This window comes from Podarcis muralis, chromosome 4, assembly GCF_964188315.1.
Source record: "Podarcis muralis chromosome 4, rPodMur119.hap1.1, whole genome shotgun sequence".
NCBI classification, from domain to species: domain Eukaryota; kingdom Metazoa; phylum Chordata; class Lepidosauria; order Squamata; family Lacertidae; genus Podarcis; species Podarcis muralis.
The window spans coordinates 102,539,669-102,561,913 of record NC_135658.1 but is presented as its reverse complement, the minus strand read 5'-3'; positions in this window follow the sequence as shown (position 1 = coordinate 102,561,913).

The window sequence follows — 22,245 nt, the reverse complement described above, 5'->3', positions numbered from 1 at the left end:
AAGGTGGACAAACTACCCCAGAAGAAGCCCTAATAACCCATACATACTGTTCTACTGGTAACTTGGAACATTCTAGCAGAGGACCACCAAGATCATGAAGGGTATGGAAACCAATTTCCAGGTAGCCCGAAGAAGAGGAGATTAAGGAAAAACTTAATAGCTATTTTCAAATATCCAAAGGACTGTCATGTGGAAGATGGAAGAGAGCAAGAAGACGGGGAAAGCATCAAGATCAGTGGGACAAAAACACAGATAAGTTCCTAGTACTATTGTGATATACTGTTTATTTTCCTCAGTGTTTTGTTTGCCTTGGTGACTTTTAGTGATAAACTTCCTTCTTCAAGAGCTATAAACAAAACCAACACAAATTGTGACAATATACAAATGCCCAATGATCATTGGCTACAGCCAATGCTGCAGTTTTTTAAGACTGTACAGTGGTACCTCGTGTTAAGTACTTCCGGAGGTCCGTTCTTAACCTGAAACTGTTCTTAACCTGAAGCACCACTTTAGCTAATGGGGCCTCCTGCTGCCACTGCGCCGCCGGAGCACGATTTCTGTTCTCATCCTGAAGCAAAGTTCTTAACCTGAAGCACTATTTCTGGGTTAGCGGAGTCTGTAACCTGAAGCGTATGTAACCTGAAGCGTATGTAACCCGAGGTACCACTGTAGTTGCAGATCCTGCATTGAGCAGGTCCTTAGACTTGATGACTTCAAAGTCCCTTGGAACGCTAGGAGTCTATGATATTTTTATCCAATAAACACTTAGGAGTAAGTCTTACACATTGATTTCAAAACCACCCTAGCACAGTCCTGGGTGCAGAATTCTGAAGAGGTGTAACCTCTCAGGCTCCCTTGCTGAGGCCACGTGGCTGACACCTTCCAGAGCCATGGGGAGGTGAGCCATTTTGGATTTCTATTCCTCTCACTGTGCAGATATGTAGGATTGGTTCATCACATGTCTGTGTTAGGCATTCCAGCACCGACTGTTGGAATCACCAGAGCGGGTGTTTACTGTACTCTGTTTCCATTTGTTTTTGCTTTCACTTCTGACTTCTCTCTGAGGAAGACCAGAGAGAGGAGACACATAGCTGTCAACGTGTCCCTTTTTTAAAGGGAAATTCCCTTATTCTGAATAGGATTCCTCGCAAGAAAAGGGAAAAGTTGACAGCTATGAGGAGACATGTTTTCTTTTGTTCTGCCTTATGTTTAATAAAGTAGCTTTAGTGCTTACAACCTCAGCCTAGCTCTGACTGTGTTTATCTCTGGTGGACTCTGAATATGTGCTTGGTGTCTCCAAGACATGAGTCTTTATAAATCATCGGGGAAGGTGATTCGGAACTCCCTAGAGCTGCACGCTGCACAAAGATGGGAGAGACAGGCTGGAATCGTTCCTGTTGTATGCCTGGGGGTCATCATAGCCCCCGGCCGACCCGACAAGCCATGCCTCCTTTTCCTTGCAGCTTTCAAAGTGATACCCACCCTTGGGCACTACTCCTGCTGGCCAGAACTTGGACTTTGGCCAGCCCACACCAGTCCTTCCCTGGGACCTCCCTCCCAGCAGTGTCCTTGGACAAGGCACGTGCCCCATAGTGTGAGCGCAGAGAGGAGAGCCACCCAGGAGCTGCTGGCACCTGCCCTCACACTGCATAGCCAAGGAGAGGTGGCAGGGGAATGGCCGTGCTTGGTGCTTCGGTCTGCTCTCCACCCCGCTTCTCCTAGACTTGCAGCTGTGGTTCCAGTGCTGCTGGGATGCTGCCAAGTCCACCAAGGAGACCAGCCGCTGCTTCTGCTGGGAGCTCGTCAAACTGAGAGGGTGAACATGGCGACTGGCAGGTGTCCTCTGTGAGGAGTGGCAGCGGCAGGGGCACAGCGAGCGAAGACTGCCTGTTGCCTCCCAAACGACACCCACAATGAGGTTATGGGGCACAATCCTTGCCTTGCCCCAGTTGCATCTATGCACACTGCCACCGCACCCTAGTATATACCACGTTAAGAGATATCTCTCTCTTCCCTTTCCCCTTCCAGCTCTATTATAGAATTGCATTTTTCTTAGAGAAAGACAAAATGTAGTACAACTTCCTCACGCTCCTTCAGTTTGCTCATGTACTTGACTTCAGCTAGATGTGTCATCAGCTATTTTATTAATAAACTGATGTTTCTTCTATCCTAACAAACTGTAAAGAGGAATCTGTTTGGGGGTTACATTGATTTTTTAAAAGAACTTTTTTTTAGAACTGACAGGAAAATAAAGCTGATATATTTCCCAAAATAAATAGGAGACCCTAGCATATTAACACCCCCCTCCCAAGGAATATGCAATTTCCTCCAGCATTTTCAGAAAATCATTGTGTTTGTTCCTGTCTTTTTCTATATCTCATCAAATCATGTCTGATTATGACTGGGATCCCTGGTATTTAACTGTTATTGAATGCAGTAATGAAAGGAACCATAGAGCTACTTAATTATCCACCCAGTAGGTGTCCAATGGCGAAGTTTCTTTCTAACCTTTCCCCCCCTCTCTCTGATAAGATAATTACTGCCGATGCAATTGCTGCTAATATAAATACTCACTGATTGTAAACTGTGGCCGCGAGGCTCTTTCTGATAAAGACTCCTCTGCGAATCGGCAGGAGTGCTATTGTTCATTTCTAAACAAAGCAACCTGTGTTTCCACATGAAGAATAACTAAGAGGACAATATGAATGTTCAAAGTGAAAGAGTGCCAGAAGTCTTTTATTAATGAAATGGCCTTTGGTAATTGTGACCTTGGGGGGGGGGGGGAGACTCTGGGCAACCTTATTTCTACTCAATTTTTTTTAAATACATTTTTTAAAAACTAAACATGTTGCCAAATTGTTCTATACAAGGAACCATGATGGGTTTGGGGGCAATTCTAAATAAGGGTTGGAAATGATGGGAAATCAGGATTCAAAAACATGAGGTTAGCCTCCATGGATGTGATCTCCACACCTGATCACTGTTCACAATGTAGCCAGTGTGCTGGACTGTCTTGAGGGGCAGCCCCAAATAAAGCAGATAACTGTGACTGGGCTATCTCTCACCAAGGGGGGTTGCAGTTCATCTGATGGTCCTTCGTGCTGCTGAGCCTCAAGATCTAGAGTTGACTCTAATAATAGCACTCTTTGACTGGGTCTTCAGGGAGACTACAATCCACTCTGCAGACAAACTTCCAGCCAACAACACCTCTGTCTTGTCAGGATTAACTTTCAGTTTATTAACCCTCATCCAGTTCATGGCTGCTCCGAAACACTGGGGATGGAATTCAATGTTGCGCTAAGGTGGCCATTCCATCTGTGCAAGCATTTCCCTCCTCTCCCCTGTTAACACTCTGTTCTGGAGGTTCTCCTGATCCTCCAAGTACATTTGGGCAGGCTGTGGCGGCACGTGGGGGAGGCAAAAAATAGAAGTCCCATTGTGCAAGTGGAACCCATAGTGCTGGCTTCTCCTGCTGCAACAACTTGGTGCCTTGGTGTCTTCTGCCTCATCTGACAGCTGGAAAAGGCAGGCAGAGCATATTGATGATATCCAACTCCATATTCTTTTTGGACCTTGTAAATGTTGAACAATATGGGGAATGGAACAGGTCCTTGAGAAACCATGTCATGCAAGGGCTATGGAGCAGAACTAAAGTTCCACAATATTATTTTCTGAAATCTGAAGTGGAATCACTGGAAAAACCACTGCCTCCAGTCCACAGAGAGTCTATCCAGAAGGACAACATGCTCAGTGGTATTGAATGCTGACAAAGGAACAAGTAGAATCAACAGAGCTACCCCCTCTCCCCACCACCACCACCCAATTTTGATCTCAGTACAAGATATACTTCTGGCAATTTATTTACATGCTGAAACTTGCAACCACAAATTCTGGACTGTCTCAAGAAGGTATTTACTGTTTATTTAGAAATCTTGGTCCATCAGGTTTAAGGTTAGAGGGGAGAAATTATTTCTGTGAAGAGAAATAAAGGTTAGTATCAAGGGCTAATACAGCTACTAACTTCTGTTCTTCTGTCTGACCCGATAAATTTCAAGTGCACATTTTAGTAAAGCTTAATGAGCTTTTGCGCTGTTTAACAGCGTTGGCTGTACCATGGTAATTAGCACTGAGGTGTTATTCACTCTTATCCTAATAAGGGCTTTATTTTAACCTCTGTAAGAGGTTCTGCTCCCTTTTCTCCCCTCCCTCCCCTTTTTTGCTTCGCTGCTTTCCTTTATTGAACAAGGTAAGCAATTAAGTATGATTGTAAATGAAATTAAATCACAAAAACTGAATTAACATGCTGAAACCCATAAAAGCTGGAATACCAATGTTAAGGTTGAACCAGTGCCTTTACCATCTTATTTCCCCTTAGCATTCAAAATTACACATTTTCTGCAGCACAACCAAGTGAGATGGGTGGAGTGGAGAGGAAATGGGCCCCTCTCTTGCACTCTCCTCCAGCAACCCCTTCTCCCCACCCTCCTAGGCCACTTTCCCCCATGACGTAGCAAACACACACTTCTGGAGTCCTGTTTGGTGAGGGGATCAGATGGAGAATAGGGTGGCAGGAAGATGGCAGTGGGCAGAGATTGGGCAAGGAAGTTTCTCTGCAAATCTCCCCCTCACTCTGCTCCTTCACAGCTCTTTAGTAACAGTTTGGTCCTTAATATTTCAAAATGACAGGGGAAATCCCCAGCTTGCAGGATGATCCAGTGGTTGATCAAGACACCTTTAATAGTTGTTACCACATTTTCTGTAGGTTGTACCAGCAGCGTAACAAGCCACTGGGGTGTGTGGGGCAGGTGTGCATGCCTCCCAGGGGGGCATGGCATGGGGTGGGGCAAGCTGGGGCAGGGCACACTGCTGGAACTGTGTCCCTCCCAGCACCCTCCAGCAGGACACAAGCAAAAGCAACACAGGACTTAGGCCTGAGCTGACACATTCCTGTGGGGTGCCCTCCAGCTGGAGGGTGGCTGCAGAGGAAGTGAAAAGTGGACGTCAGCCCTGTGCTGCTTTTTTGGGCAGTGTGGGGCAGACGCTATGGCTCAGGCACTCTGCTTGCAGGGCCAACATATGCCAGTTGCATCCTGCTCAGCTGCTCTCTGGTGGCTGGGCAGAATGCAGCAGCTCAATGCACTATGAGCCCAGCCCTAGACCGCACCGCCTTTGGGAGTAGTGCGCCAGACTCTTGGGCGCCTGAACTTGTGTGTCATATTGGGGTTTGGCATGCTGCCCCCAAAGGTAAGTTCCACTGGGGCTGACCCACCAACTAGCTATGCTACTGGGTTGTAAAACCCTCACCCTTTTCTGGAATCTTTTAAAAGGATTGCTTAATTGCACTTGTATTGGTTTTGTAATGCAGTCTTCCAGCCAAGTAATGTATGTATATTTGGGTAAAGTGTAAAAATGCATGCAAACTGGGCACCCGTAACCTGGGGCCCAAGTTGGCTCCCCTGAACCACGGGTTTTCCTGGGTGAAAGCAGCAGGCAAAGCAGAGGGGTGGATGAGCCCTTGGGAAGAGTAGCAGCTCTGATGCTGAACGGGGTTTGGATCTGGCTTAAGTTGTACCGGCTTGTTTCATGCAGTATTTTACTCATATATACATGTACTTATGCCAACTGGTAAAATTAAATAAAATCTGGATACAATAGTATGAGTTTTCAGGGTTGCTTTTTTTTTAATAGGGTGTGAATGTTCACATCCTCATGAGTAGCACATCACACTGAAATACTCTTGATACAATCATACATAAGATCACCTCAAGATTGCTACTTTGTATAATCCCTACAATACAATTACTACTACCACTACCCACCATAATTTCCCCCCAGAAATATCTTCCTGTCCCTCACAATTTTTCAAAAAAAAATTCATTTCCTGCCACCCATGCAATGAACTGCATAACAATAACAATAGGCAAATTTTCAACACTGCTCTAAGTTAGCATAATGTTGAGTTTTTTCAGCTACGTTATTTGGTTCTGATCATTCTTTGCACAGACTATAGCACAAGCGCTCTAGGGAAAAGAGTAAAAAGTCATGGGGGGGGGGGGAGAAGAAGAATGGTGTGTTTGATCAATGCCCTGCCTTTAAGCTCTAGTTGCAATTCAGTGCCTCACTTCTGACTATTAAGAATTCTGGGTCCCTTGGCATGGGCCTCAGGAAAAAAGTCATAAATCCACACGGAAAATTCAAGAAGTTAGTATTTTTGGGCTCCATCCCCATAACTGGTATGATACAATGGTGCTCTTCTCTGGACCATGAGCTAAGATACACAGTGTAAAAGAATTGATCAGCACAGAATAACAGGAATTTCTTTATTTCTGGAGGCCAGTTTGGCTGTTACAATGTGCTTATTAATTTATTGCAATTTATATAAAAATCAAACCATTTATAAATAGTAGATCTGAATGTGACTAGTGGCTGAAATATTTAATATTTGTATGCTAGCAAACCCACTGCAAAAGTACTTGTAATCAAAATTAAATTATAACAGCTAGAGCAGGGGTAGGCAACCTAAGGCTTGGAGGCCGGATGCAGCCCAATCGCCTTCTCAATCCGGCCCACAGATGGTCCAGGAATCCGTGTGTTTTTACATGAATAGAATGTGTCCTTTTATTTAAAATGCATCTCTGGGTGATTTGTGGGGCCTGCCTGGTGTTTTTACATGAGTAGAATGTGTCCTTTTATTTAAAATGCATCTCTGGGTTATTTAGGGGGCATAGGAATTTGTTCATCCCCCCCCAAATAAATATAGCCCGGCCCCCCACAAGGTCTGAGGGATGGTGGACTGACCCACGGATGAAAAAGGTTGCTGACCCCTGAGCTAGAGTGTTGTTCTTAGGAGGAAGGGAGGAAGACACAGGATTTATCGTTATTCTTATCATGTATTTTATTGAATATTGGCAAAACTTCAATTATGCAAAATTGAACTTTCAGTACATAGGTGTACCAAATCTTTTTATTTGCAACACACATGCCAAATATTTTTTGGGGAAGGGCTGCTTACTAAATTAATGCAAAGTAGTCAGCTGGAAGTATAGCTTAGTTAGCTTGTAATTTCTACTTGACATTCTATACAGACACCTGGTCCAGACATGGTTCCCTTCTGTGAAGTCCATCACCTCAATCTACAGTGTGTCTCCTTGTGTCACACAAAAGATATATGTGTACTTGCATACATTTGCCTAATATTCATGATTCTTTGCACTCCCATAAGTTAGAATGTCCCATTGCATGAAAAGGCAGTCTTAGTAAAGGGTGTGCCTGCTTGGACATGCTTGGACTGAGTCAGGGCTGACAGTATTGTTCATGTGTAGACAGTGCTAGAGAGATGCTGAGCCATGACGATGCATCTCTCACCGCTCTATTCAACTGGCAGTAGGGCATGTCCCCAAGCAGAAACCTATTTCCATGTGAGGAGTCCTCATGCTGGATCAATGAGGTGAGGATTTGCAGTTTTACATTAACACAGAAGTATTCAATCAGCATACATTGCCACACTTCACAGGTCATGCTACTGGTTCATTAATCTAAGCAGCAACTTGGAGATTAGGACAGAGTTTGGTTGTGTTTGAAATGAAACTGGCATTATTCAAATTAAGATTCAAAGCCTGTGACAATTTGATTCTCCCTGGCAGACAGAGATCCACTTCCAAGTCAGAAAACAACAATAATTCATAGGATCTGCACTCACGTGGCTAAATGAACAGCAGTTTAGTTGAGGAATCATAGAATTGTGGAGTCGGAAGGCACCCCATCTAGTCCAACACCCTGCAATGCAGAAATCTCAACTTAAGCATCCATGACATAGTAGGGCTTCACGTGCTCTGTATCAGACTGCTTGTGATTATGTTCCTTGTGGGATGGAGGAGAGCACTGATATGTGGGGAGTTATTTTGGCCCAGCTTCAGAAGAAGCTTATGAATGAGTTCTCCCGTTATTAGTGTTCCTCATATTAAGGTATTATTGTCTTTCTTGGTACATCCATGAGGTGCTGGATGCTTTCTGCTGGAACAATTAAAACGATTGCTGCAGTAAGCAAATGCGCTCCAGATAATGCCCTAAAAAAGCACTGGCAGAAAAGGCTCAGTTTTAGCAACAGTTTTGCTTGATGCCATTGGGGTGAGTCACACGGCCCCACGACCACCACCTGATGGGAGGGGAAATGCTACTTGCTCCAGCAAAGGAATAATCAGGAGCTCACTTTAAGTTCCAGATTGTTCCATTCTAGCCATGTTGGTACCTGCCCCCACACCTGATATCACAGGTGTGCATGCTTGGATTGAGTCAGGTGTCAGGTGTGGGGTAGACCCATTGAAATTTATAGACATGGTTGACTTGAGTCTATTAATTTCAATGTGTCTACTCTGTGTAGAGCTTAGCTGTATGTAACCTATAGTCTAGTCTAGTGATCCATAGGAATTATTTATTTGTCTTCAATTTTCATCAATGAAGCATGCTTGTTATACAAGGACTGGAGACATGCACATGGCCACTCTGTGCAGCAAATGCCAACAGACTTGATGTAAATGAAATAAATTGAAAAGCAAGATCACTGAAAAGGCTCAAATTAGTATAGCGCCTCAAGCTTAGTGTGATTTCGAATGCAAGGTGAAATCTTACTACTAATCATACCTTTTATGCATAAGTGAATCTGAAACACTCTTTAGGCACAAGCAAAAGGGTGGCTATATGAATGGCATTTTTCTAATTTTCTAATTTCACCCAGAAGCATATAATATTTCAATAATGTAGGGGGGAAATGCGCACAGCAAACATTTCATTGGAACAGAGGAAGACTTGTATGGAGTCAGAGCATCGGGCTCAGCATTGTCTACTGGTATTTTCTTGGCAGGGTTTTTAAGCAGGAGTCTTTTCCAGACTGTTTTGTTGTTTAGTCATTTAGTCGTGTCCGACTCTTCGTGACCCCATGGACCAGAGCATGCCAGGCACTTCTGTCTTCCACTGCCTCACGCAGTTTGGTCAAACCCATGCTGGTAGCTTCGAGAACACTGTCCCACCATCTCGCCCTCTGTCGCCCCCTTCTCCTTGTGCCCTCCATCTTTCCCAATATCAGGGTCTTTCCCAGGGAGTCTTCTCTTCTCATGAGGTGGCCAAAGTATCTTTTCCAGACTAGCCTGCACCAAATGCCAGAGACCAAATCTGGAAATTTCTAAGCGCAAGATATGCACTGCCACCTGAATTAACTTCCTCAGGGATGGATAGCTTTGGGTACCTTCTGAACTGAGTTTTAGGGAGTTTTTTGTTTGTTTGTTTGTTTAATGATTTTCAGTTTTATACATTTCAATAATTTTATAATCATTTTAACATTTCAAAATGTACACCCCCTCCTTTCTTCCCACTCTTTATGCAGTTCCTTAAATTTATTTTTTTATATTTTTTGAATATTCCAAATTAACTTAATTTGCTTATTTATTCATCTACTTTAAACATATACTCTTATAAAACTGCAGGTTGTTACAATAATCCTGCCAATGTTCTTATCTGTTTACAATTTGTTTGTAAATATTCAATAAACCATTTCCATTCTTTTATAAAAAGTTTGCTATCTTGATTTCTTATTTTTCCGTTAAGTTTCACCATTTCTGCATATTCCATAAGATTTGTATCCATTCTCCTTTCACTGGGACTTCTTCTTTCCATTTTTGAGCACATAGCATTCTTGCCACTGTAGTCACATACATGAATAAATTTCTATACAGTTTGGGTAGTTCTGTCCCTATAATTCACCAAAGGAAGACTTCTGGGTGTGTGTTTTTTTACAAAAGTTATTTTAAACAACTTTTTATATTCATTATATATCATTTCCCAGTAAGCTTTAACCTTATTACAAGACCACCCCATATGATAAAAAGAACCTTCTTTCTCTTTACATTTCCTACACGTATTTGATTTTGATTTATACATTTTTGCCAATTTACTTGGTGTTAGATACCATCAATATAACATTTTCATATAATTTTCTCTTAGACCCTAACATGCTGTAAATTTTATATCCCTATTCCACAATCGTTCCCATGCTTCCATGTCTATATTATGACCAATATCTATTGCCCAATGTATCACGAAGGATTTTATTTCCTCATCCTTTGTCTCACCATTCCAATAATATCTTATACATTTTAGGCAGCACTTTACATTACAATTCAAGAGATCTCTCTCCAGTTGTGATATTTGGGGAGTTTTAGGAATGATCTGAAAACCTTGCTGAGCGTTCCAACTCCCCCACAAGGCCCACAGAGGGCATGAAACTCATTGTTTTCATTGCTGGTGCCCAAAGTTTTGGAATGCTCTGCCGTCTGCAGGTCTGTTTAGATGCACTTTTATATGGTATTAACAGGCTTACGTTTTACGTTTCTGACTTAAATGCTGTTTGTGTTATTTTATATGACCATTGGAGGACTTTGGGATTTTAATATTGCTTTTACAGCTACTTGCTTTTATGTTGTTTGTTTTTATTATAGATTTCATTATTGATTGTTTTATGACTACATTCCGTTTTGTGAATACATATGTCAAGCTGGTGTGGATTTTTTTTTTTTTTTAAGTTTAGTGACCATCTATTTAGTTAGCAAGCTATACAAGTCATTAGGGGGGAAATATGTATGTGTTTTGTCAGCCCAGAAGCGATACTAGGCTTTATTTCACCCGGGTCATAGACCTCCACACACATTTCTGTACGTACACACAGAGGCTGGGAGCCTCAATGGTGCTCCTTTGGACGCTTCACTCAGGGCAAAAAAAACCCCAAACCGTCTAGCCCCCCCCCAGCTACAGTTATGCCTCAGCCCAAGAGAATAACACACCCTTCATGAACATTTGATAATTTTTTATGATATGCCTGTAACCCCTGGGTAAGCCGGGCACCTGTATTATCCTTCCAGGTTGTCAGAATAATCCTACTACAGTTTTGCATTGTACCAGAAATCTAGGGAAGTAGTTACAGATGGGTAGCCGTGTTGGTCTGCCATAGTCAAAACAAAAAAAATTCCTTCCAGTAGCACCTTAAAGACCAACTAAGTTAGTTCTAGGTATGAGCTTTCGTGTGCATGCACACTTCTTCAGATACGATATCTGATATCTTCTTCAGATACGGTATCTGAAGAAGTGTGCATGCACACGAAAGCTCATACCTAGAACTAACTTAGTTGGTCTTTAAGGTGCTACTGGAAGGAATTTTTTTTGTTTTGACTAGGGAAGTAGGTAAGACTCTCTTCCCTATCTGACAGGACAATAGAAATGATCCACTTGCCCAATGTTTTCATACATTTTGAAGACAAGTTTCCCCTAAATGTTTGTAAAGCGTTTTTTTCAGAAGCCTCAGATTACTAGGTCAGGGTATGTGGAGAGGTTCCAGGTTTGTAGGAACAGACATCTGGCAATAAGTCTAGCATGCCACAACTAGGCTGGTTGAGAGGGCCAGACTGTGTGTGACACCCTTGAAATATAGCTAATTATTAAGTGTGTGAATTTCAAGAAAAGCCATATGCATTCACCCAATACCACTTAGTACCAGAGCAGCATAGCAATGGAGTATGTTCATCAGCTGCCTATTTGGTGGCAAAGTGGCAATACATTTTGTGCTGGTATTAAAGAGCTGCCAGACGGATGATTTTCTCCACTGTTGTCACACTTCATAACATTTAGTGAGACTTTTGTAAGTATTCAAATGATAATGCTGCTCCATGGTCTGTAAAATGATTTCTGAAGTGCTGTGGAAGAACTAAATCCTTTGGCTCAGCCTTTCAAAGAGTGCTCCCCCCCCCTTTATTATGGAAATTAATGGTGGTTTACATATGTTAAGTCTCTAATCTTTCCATGTGTGAGTAGAGAAATCCCTCAGGCATTGACAGAAATAAAAACACAGAAGAGAGCCTTAATCATTTTGTACCTTTGAGGTGAGGACGAATAAAAGGAACCTCAACATCAAGTGGACAGCCATTATATTGTAGCTTTCTGAAACACTCTCCTATGTTACCCCAATAAAACTTACATCAAGGGACGTCATAAAGACAAGGTCTCACAGAAATAGGCAATGGCTTCAGAAGCAGACAAATCAGAGAAAATCGAGAATCATAGAATTGTAGAGTTGGAATGATGCCCAAGGATCATCTAGTCCAGTCCCCTGCAATGCAGGAATCTCAGCTCTACTTCAGTTGTAAAGGCTTTTTCAATGATACTTTGGGTGGTTTATTTTTGCAGAGATTTGTGTGATACAGAGTCAAACTACATGCTACACTTAATATTTAGTAGGCTGCTGCACTTATGTTTTTCTTCCTTACTTAGTTGTTTAACACGGATAACAATGGCTCTCAAAGTGAACCATTCACAGCGGAATCAGCCATTAAACAGAGATGTGTTATCGCCCCAGCTCTATTATTTTCATTGCCACGGTCCTACGCATTGTCAAAGGGAAACTCCCCACTGGGGTAGAAATCCTATATCAAACAGATAGAAAGCTCTTCGATTTGAGTAGCCTGAAAGCAAAGAGTAGGTTGCCATAACTTCTGTCATAGAGCTTCAGATGCTGATGAGAATGTAGTGTGCGCAGAGGATGACCTCCAAACCATCCTAAATATCTTCGCAGAAGCTTACAGAAAGCTTGGCCTATCACTCAATATCCAAAAAACCAAAGTACTGCACCAACAAGCACAATACAACCCCTCTGCAGCACCACAAATAAAATTTAATGGTGTAGCCACAATTACAGTGGTACCTCGGTTTAAGAACAATCCTGTTTACAAACGATTCAGTTTATGAACTCCGCAAAACCAGAAGTAGTGTTCCGGTTTGCGAACTTTACCTCTGTCTATGAATGGAAGTCAAATGGTGGAAGGGCACCAGTGGTGGGAGGCCTTATTGGGGAAAGCGCATCTTAGTTTAAGAACAGACTTCCAGAATGGATTAAGTTCATAAACCAAGGTACCACTGTATCTTTCCACAAGGGCCGACATTGATACGACTGCAGCTTTCTCCCAATTGAAGCTTAGAGTGTTTGGGGACAGTCTCAGGGAAACCAAAATGCTTGTTTACAAAGCTATTGTACTACCAATTTTATTGTATGCTTTTGAAACATGGACTACCTATAAATGCCATCACCAACTCCTCGAAAGATTCCACCAACGGTGTCTCTGAAAATTTTTACATGTCACTTGGGAAGACAGGTGAACTAATGTCAGTTTACTGGAAGAAGCTAAGATCACCAGATGTGTAGATGTTGAAGAGTTTTATTCACTTTTACTGTTTTTTATAAAATGTTTTGATTGCTTTTCACTAGATTTTTAATATATTTTTATGGATAATTTTAATATTACTTGTAAAACACTTAGAAGTTCTTACTACAATCAAGCAGTATATAAATTCTGTTAATTAATAAAACAAATGTTTATTACTTCCCACTACACCTGTGCCTCATTGTGAACATCCCCTGCTCTCCTGGTGGGCTAAACTCAGCCTTTAGCTCCAATGAACACTTTTACTAGCTCACCATTTTAGGGCAGGGGTGTCCAACTCCCAAGAGACTGCAATCTACTCACAGAATTAAAAACTGGCAGTGATCTACCCCCTTTTTTGGGTTAAGGTCAAAGTTTTTGAGCTTTCTTTAGGGGGGAATGAAGCCCTGTTTTTTAGGGGTGCAGGGCAAAGTTGTTGAGCTTTTAGGGAGGAGGAAAGCCCCGATTTTTGAGAATTCATGCCAAAGCTCAAGGGAGGAAGGGGAACAGCCGCTCACCAACAGATCGCTGGGGAAACAAACAGCCTCACTCAATAAACTTTGTATTTTGTTCTGCAGATCATGCAACAACGGAGGGTGGGGTGAGGGGGCGGGGCCAGATTCTATTTTACCAACACTAAGGACCCAGCGATCAACCGTGATCTACCAAAACCTTCCAGGGATCTACCAGTAGATCACAATTGACCTGTTGGACATCCCTGTTTTAGGGTATTAAGGTTGGGGAGGGAAAGGATAAATTCCCACTCCCCAAGTACTACAATTTCAATAGCAATGGATGAATAACAATTGAAGGGGTGGGGAGGCAGGGGAGAAGATGTAGGTGCATATTTAGCATAATATGGAGCCTGGACCACAGACAGCAGTTTGCTGCACATTCTATCACTTTCCTTGGAGTAAAAGTCTCTCTGTTATTTGGCAAATGGATACAGATAACCAAGCAACTCCATGCCCTCCAAGTGCCTCTATTTTCCACGGACAGTCCCAGAATTATGAAATCCATCCCGGCTTCTGGTTTGATCCCAAAATGCTCCTATTTTCCCCGCCAGCACTGCCACTGCCAAGCTCATGGAGGAGGGTGAACTGGTGCTTGTCCTGAGCGACTGTGGTGGCTGCAGTGGCAGCAGCGAGAGAGCACCCCATGGCCTCTCTACGGCCTCTGCATGGCCGCTGCTGCTGGCCTCCTCCATTGAGTAGTAGCGATTGCTGGAGAGCCGGTGAGGAAGAGGAGAGACTGCTGCTGCCCAGCCTTTCGTGATGCAGCAGCCCTGGGTGGGGCGAAAGGGGGAGCCGAATGGAGTGCAAGGAGTCTTGCATCTAATCTTGTCTCTTTCTTTTTTTTTTAATATTTTATTAAGGATTTTCTTGTTTTACAGAAGTGTAGTGCCTCGTTTTTTGTTTGTTTTTTTCATGTAACATTTTTACAAATCCATTTCATTTGTTGAAGCATTAGGGGGAGAAGAAAAAAGAAAGAGAGAAGAAAAGGGGGGGTGGAGAGAGGGAAGATGGATGGGGGTGGGGTCGTATTCTAAAATTTATTTATTGGTGTGAGGAAGACTGATGCTGCTTTGGCTGCATTAGGATAGACACTTGGAGAGTTTGTTAATAGTATAATAGTCTGTGCCTGTGCGTGTGAGATCCTATGAGATCCTTTCCTCTGTAACACTATAATATCAAATGTGGGTGTGTGTTTTTAATGCGTGTCAGAATGTTCCTCATCTTAAAGCATGAAAAAGGGAAAGGTAATCTGACTCTGAGTGACAGACCTGCCAGCGGTGATTATTTTCATTTCATCAGATACATTTAAACAACCATGTTTCACGTTCCTCTAAAGCATTTTATTCTCATGTCACAGAACAAATTAGTGAAGTCTAAATTTCAGCTCAAGGCTCTGCGTATCATTTCGTAACTGTAGCCTGGAAAAACACATGCACGTACTCACACACAACTTCCATCAGGGACCCAGAATCTCCTCATTTACATAAGAATGGAAAGTTAATTGTGTTACAGATATCCCAGCTCCCCCAAGGAGTTCATTAAGCATGCTGAAACATGCTGAAAATATCACTTAACTGTCAGCTCAGATAATCATGAGAAATCTGTCTCAGATGCCAGACACCCAGGACATAACTCTCGCTATACATAGATACATAGATAGACAGGCAGGCAGGCAGATAGACAGACAGATAGATAGATGTTACTAAACAAGCTTTTTTTAAAAAAGAAAAGAAACCACAACATCTTGCTCTTCTGAATCAGATGATGAAATCCATGTGGAATTCAGTCTTTTGAATGTGCCTCACCACTGCAGCATAAACAACAAACTAGACTTTGCTACTTTGTGTTATTGAGGTGGCCAGTACCCAAAAGTAACTGGATCCATCCACAAAACTGGTTTCTGTTCAGAAAAAAGAGCCATGCAAAAACCTGTTTCAGCCTTCAATATAGGCAAGTCCTTGTTAGTGTTTATGAAAAAAATGATTATTTGCTGTCCTTAATTTATTATGATTAGTTCCTGCTCTTCTTTTAAAATGTTTGGAACAGCTTACAAGAGGGTTCCAGGAGTGTCATGAGCACAGATCAGGTCCAAAACTCAGCAACAGCAGTTTTGTAGCCTGGGGTCCTTGAGTTAACCATTTAGAAGAACAGGAATGCTAGACAGGCTTTTCTGAAAGAGCTTACCTGCCACCATACTCTCCTTGCATACCCTCCAACATTTATCAGATGAAACTGGGGGAACAGTGAGCAAATTACAACCTCTCAGTCAAACCTGCCTCCCAGGATTCTTGTAAGAAAAAATGTGGAAGGAAGGGATCATGTACAACACCTTCCACAGATAAATGGAATGAAATAAGATTTTAGCTGTAAGCTATCTCGAGTTCCTGTCAAGGGAAAAGGGGGGATATACTACTACTACTACTACTACTACTACTACTACTACTAATAATAATAATAATAATAATGGAAACTGTGAAAATGATCAGGAACGTACCAGAGAATAAATCCTATTGAAATCAGTGGGACTGAGGGCTTACTAAAAATGCTTAGAATTGCAGTGTAAGGCTGCCCAGTCTTTACCAGTTACCTGGGAGTCAGCTCTAGTGAATATTGTGTAACTTCTGAGTAGACATTGTCAGGCTTCATTTACAATAAGGGAATAAACACTCCACACTTATTCTGTGAACTGCCCTGAGACCTTCGGGTATAGGGCAGTGTGTGTGTGTGTGTGTGTGTGTGTGTGCGCGCGCGTATGCATGCATGCTGCAGAGGAATTGCAATTAAAGAATTTAAAGTGGATTGGTGACCTTTTCCTTCAAAATTATAGGAAGGCCTTCGTATGCTAGCTTCACCATTTCCTTCATTTGGTGCAGGGATTTTATTTTCTGTATAAACAGGACTCTGTTTTTGCACCTACACACACACGCACACACCACACATTTTAATTGTTCTCCAAGATGTGGAGGGGAGGAAAAAGGAAAACCGGGACATTCCAGGATCAAATCAGAAACCAGGATGGCTTCCGTAATTCTGGAACTGTCCCTGCAAAATCGGGGTACTTGGAAGGTATGTCATTGTGACACAGAACATTAGAAGAGTGATATGTATGTTAATCTAGGACATTCACTCAGTTCATGGAATAAGCAGAATCCCAGCAGGCCTTTCAGAGGAAATAGCAGGAGTGACCTCCGAACACTTCCAGAATCCTTTGCAATGCCCAAGGGATCACCCCAGATAGATTGATGGGGAAAACCTTCCCTGAAGAAGGGATGGGTGAAATAATGTTTTGATCATGCCCTCTTTCACATATTTTTACCTATACTGTAATCATGTTGCATTTCCTCACTAATCTACATTTAAAAATCATATGTTCTCTCAAAGTGTGTATTTAGATGTCCTACCTTCTTTCCAGTTCAAGTGTATTTGCATAGGAGTTTGAATGAATGAAGAAATAAATTCCTCAAGCATCCCTGGTGTGAAGTGTGTCAATGACTGAGTCAAACAATCTGAACCACAAACCAGATAATCTTCATGTATCCAAAAATGCACCAAAGGGATATATTAAACACTATCTGTTCTTGCATTACTAACTTATTCTACCAACGTCAGAGCAGAAAGCACACAAAGGAAAAATCCAAAATTAATTGAGCTTGGCTAGCTAATCAACCAAGATGATGGTGTGGCCTGCAGCTTTCATTTAATGCTTTGCTAGAGATATGCCTTACCTCAGGTGCAAGTATGAAAGTATTGAAATTTGATTTTCAATATTGGGTTATACTGCACAAAAAAAGTTGGCTGTGGTAGCCTATGCAGATGACTATTTTATTTTACCATAAGTGGTATATGGTACAATGCCACAGGACTCTTGTCTACACACACACACACACACACACACACACACACTCATACTGACAGGTAGATTTGTTAGAGAGAGGAAAGGCCAATAATACAAAAAAAAAAAAAAATAGTTCATAAAATGAATGAAAATTGCCCAAAATTTCTACTATTTTGTAGAAGACATGAGCCAAGGCTCTTTACAATCATGGCTTATCCTGGAATGAGCCTGGTGTTTCTCTCCCCTGGAATCTTGCTAATGGTGACTGAAACACATGGTGATACATAGGAGCCAATTCCTAGGGGCTGTGGTGGTTCAGCCCCCATAATAAAATATTTGAGGGAGCCGCCCCTCCCCCAGGTTGATGGGCATTGCCATTCAAATACTGTGCCATGTGTTTGATTATGTGGGGCGGGGCTTATGTGGGTCCCCGCAATATTTTATTCAAGTTGTCACCCCTTTGGTGAGATATCTGGAAGGAGCGTTCTCTGTTGATGCCTGCTAAAGATAGACCTCTTTCAACAAGCCTTCTAAAAATATGTCTCATCTGGTATCTGTCTTGGATTTGAATTGATGTTATATAAGTGTTGTTGCTTTAAACTGTTTTTATATTACTTTAAACTTGCTTTGATATTACTGTAATTTGCTCTGTGTGGGGCTGCCTTTGAAAAGTGCCCCAAAACTTCAAATTTTTGACGAGGGCTGGTTGTAGGGAGCAGACAGCTCTCTTGTGACAACAGCTCCCCTGGCTACTGGTCTGTTTCCAGGCACAATTCAAAGTGCTGGTTGTCACCTACAAAGCTCTACATGGCATAGGTCCAAGCTATCAGAAAGACCATATTCCCGCATATGAATCTGTCTGGGTTTTGAGATCTTCAGGGGGAGGCCCTTCTCTTGGTCCTGCCACCCTCCCAGGCATGTTTGAGGACCTGGGAGAGGGACTTCTCCATGACTGCTCCCAGATTTTGGAAATCTCCTTCAAGGAGCCTTGTAGTGTGGAAGGAGAAAAGAACAGCTCTGAAATTCAAGGATGTTTCAGGGAATTAAGGAAACACCAGGATCAGAAGGAGGAAAGGGAACCTCTTGCACATTTGAGAGGTCTGGGAATGATATTGCTAATACTTTTCAATCCCAGTGCTTTGCAGGAGGGCACAGTTTTGCAAGAGTGAAACTTATGTCTCTAAGCTTAAGGATGACACAAGGCATGGAAACAAGGAGGGAATGCTCCTTTGTGATTAACAGATCTACCTTGCAATCAAAGGAAATAATTTTACCCAGAAAGTGAATCCCTTTTAGTGCTTCCACTCCAAAATCAACTTTAAAGGTGCCTAGACAAAAGCCCCATTTGTCTACACTTTGTTGGGGTTCTTTAGCCAGGGGCAACTGTCTCATGTCTGCAATTTTCAGACCAATTTCACTGACAGTGGAAGATTAAGTGATTCCCTTTTCACTCACCCAAGAACTGTAACAACAACTCTTCCAGAAAAACCCTTTTAGAAATGTCATCAATTCATACCCACAGCATGGGTTACCACTGCAAATTTCATCAATTTCTGGCCTATTACCTGTTCCTGTCTGGCAAAAAATAGAAACGTCCAGTACACTTCTATTTACCTGAATTTGGCATGCTTTATCCACCTTAGTGGACGCAGGTGGCTCTGTGGGTTAAACCACAAAGCCTAGGACTTGCCAATTAGAAGGTCGGCGGTTCGAATCCCCGCGATGGGGTGAGCACCTGTTGCTTGGTCCCAGCTCCTGCCAACCTAGCAGTTCGAAAACACATCAAAGTGCAAGTAGATAAATAGGTATCCTCTGTCGGGAAGGTAAACGGCATTTCCGTGTGCTGCTCTGGTTCGCCAGAAGCAGCTTAGTCATGCTGGCCACATGACCCGGAAGCTGTATGCCGGCTCCCTCGGCCAATAAAGCGAGATGAGCGCTGCAACCCCAGAGTCGGCCACGACTGGACCTAATGGTCAGGGGTCCCTTTACCTTTTTATCCACGTTAAAGAGACTACTATGCCTACAAATTTCATCAACTTCTCTCAAAAGGAGGGGGAGAGGGTATAATTTTTCCTAATGGTGAACAAGGTGTAGGGAACAAAGTGGATTCATACCAACCCCAGCTGAGTTGAGCTGTTTTAAATTCACAGCAATATAGCATCCATTTTGGGTAGTAATATATGTAGTCAGTCAGTGAATGCCTGCATGAACAAATCTGTTTTTAACATGCAACAGAAACATAATATTGTCAGCGTATATCCTTCAGAACTGCCGAAAATGATTTGCTAGGTTGTGATCAAAACAAGCACATTTCACAGAATTTCCTGAATAAAATGATAAATTATTAGGTCCATTTTATGTAATGGAAGCAGATTAAGAGGACCATGACTCCAGATCTGCAGTCTGGGATTTATTATTTATTTATTTTATACATTTCCCAAAATCATAGTATATACATCATACATTTACCATTACAAGTCACATCTCTCAGGACTTCCCAGTCCAACACTCCATGGCATTCTCTGTGATCCTTGTTCTGCTGAATATCCTTTTATTCTGCCCCATTTGATCCCAAGCAGTTTCCTTGTTGTTATTAACTGCTTCTCATACAATTCTTCCTACTTGTAAGTTAATTTGAGTGTTCTATCTCTTTAAATACTCTCCAAAGTATTTCCACTCCTCTCTTATCTGTGTCTCATCTGGATTTCTTCTTTTCACTGTCATATTAGCTGACTCTGTGTCTTAGCTAACTTCTGCCACTGTTATTTTGTTGGGATTTCTTTTCCCTTCCATTTTTTGGCATATATTATTCTAGCTGCTGCAGTTGCCTATAAAAAGAAGCAAAGTGCCACCTTAGGGATGTCACCATTTTTTATATCTAGGAAGAAGGCCTCTGTTTTCTTGGGAAATGTGAACCTAAAGATCTTTTTTAGTTCTAAATAGATCATTTCCCAATCATCTTTGACTTGCTTACACGGCCACCACATGTGCATTAGAGGTCCTCTCTACCTCTTGACATTTCCAACATAATTTGGATCCTTTTTAATACATTTTTACAAGATTACTGGGCACCAAATACCATTTGTACATCATCTTTTGTAAATTTTCCTTTATAGTATAGCAGACTGAAAAGTGCAGTCTTGGCCACTTGAGTGAGGAGCACATGATGAGTGGACTATTTTGCCATCCTCCCCTTTGTGTCAGTGTCTTGACAAAGACAATGGGTTGATGACATGTACCCTTCCTTTCTTGCCTTCCAATTGAAAATAAGGAGCCCTTGGTTGCGCACGCACCCACACCCACACCCACCCACCTTATTCCATGCCAAGATGAGGACACATGAAAGACCCTGGATGGATAGAACCCAAACAGCCAGTGTACACTGAACAATGCTGCTTCTGTTTAATATGTCTTTATAAAGAACCTGAGCACATGAATGAATTTCTATGTATGGCATGTTATTGTTTATTTAATACATTTATATCCTGCCTCCCCCCCCCTCCGGAAATAAATTGGTATAGTGGTCATTATATTTCCATTGCATTTCTCCCATTCTCAATGGTTGTATACACTATGGAACATTTGATAATAACAGCCTGCCTTTCCCCTCCCCCTCCCAAAAGTTCAAAAACTATTATGACTGGTGCTCTGTGCTTTGCAGAGTTTTGTTGTTCAGGTCATGTCTTTGTCTTCCCACTTACTGATTTTATTGTGCTTCTTGTATTTTTAAGATTTAGAATTTTACTGCTTTGCTGCTGTTATGTTTTAATGGATACACATTGCTTCTAGGGCTTTCTGTCATAAAAAAGGCTCATAAATATAATAAATAAAATCAGTGAATGCAGCTTTAGTTTTTTAATTACTATATTTGTGAAATTTTACATATACCGATTTGTTATTGTGCACACGGGTAGCATCCCTCGCTGAAATATTATATATTTTCGGACTGTGTTAGTGGGAGTGGGAGTTATGCAAAGACTCTACATGTTAAATGTGATCCGTATTTGCGGTTTCTTGAGATGGGCAGAACAAACTGAGCCCCGAGTCAGCTATGCTGGGTGGGGTTTGGAAAGAGCAGAGGTGTCTCTCTGTTCATCATTGTCTGACTCTGCCATCCTCTGCCAGCACAGAAACTCCTCCAAGGACAGACAAGGACCAATGGACTCACAAAAATGGTAGATGGGAACTTCTGCCATCAGTGGCCATCAGAAACTCTTGAGACAGAGCAGGGAGGGAGCAAGGAGAGGGCTGAGCCAACACGGATCTGCTGGGTCCTGTACCAGCCCTACTGCCACCACATGCTTCAGTGGACCCAATCTGTGCCATTTCTGTGCCAGACAGTGCCAGACTAGGTGGGTGCATCTTGGAGTAGAGAATGGACATTTTTCCTGTTGCATCACCTGCCCTGGTGCTGCTGCATCAATCCCCATGGGGTAGGATTGTAGCTTAATTCTCTTTACACCATTACACTAAACTTCTTAAGCTGCAATGTTGAACATGCTTACTAGGAAGAAAGCCCTATTAAAGGCAGTGGAATCTGAATAAATAAGCAGAGAGCTGCAGTGCTAGACATTTGGGATATAGTTTAACATAGATTGGAAATGACAACCTAATGGTCATGCTGTTGACATGTTTTTTTGATTGAGATGGGGGGTTA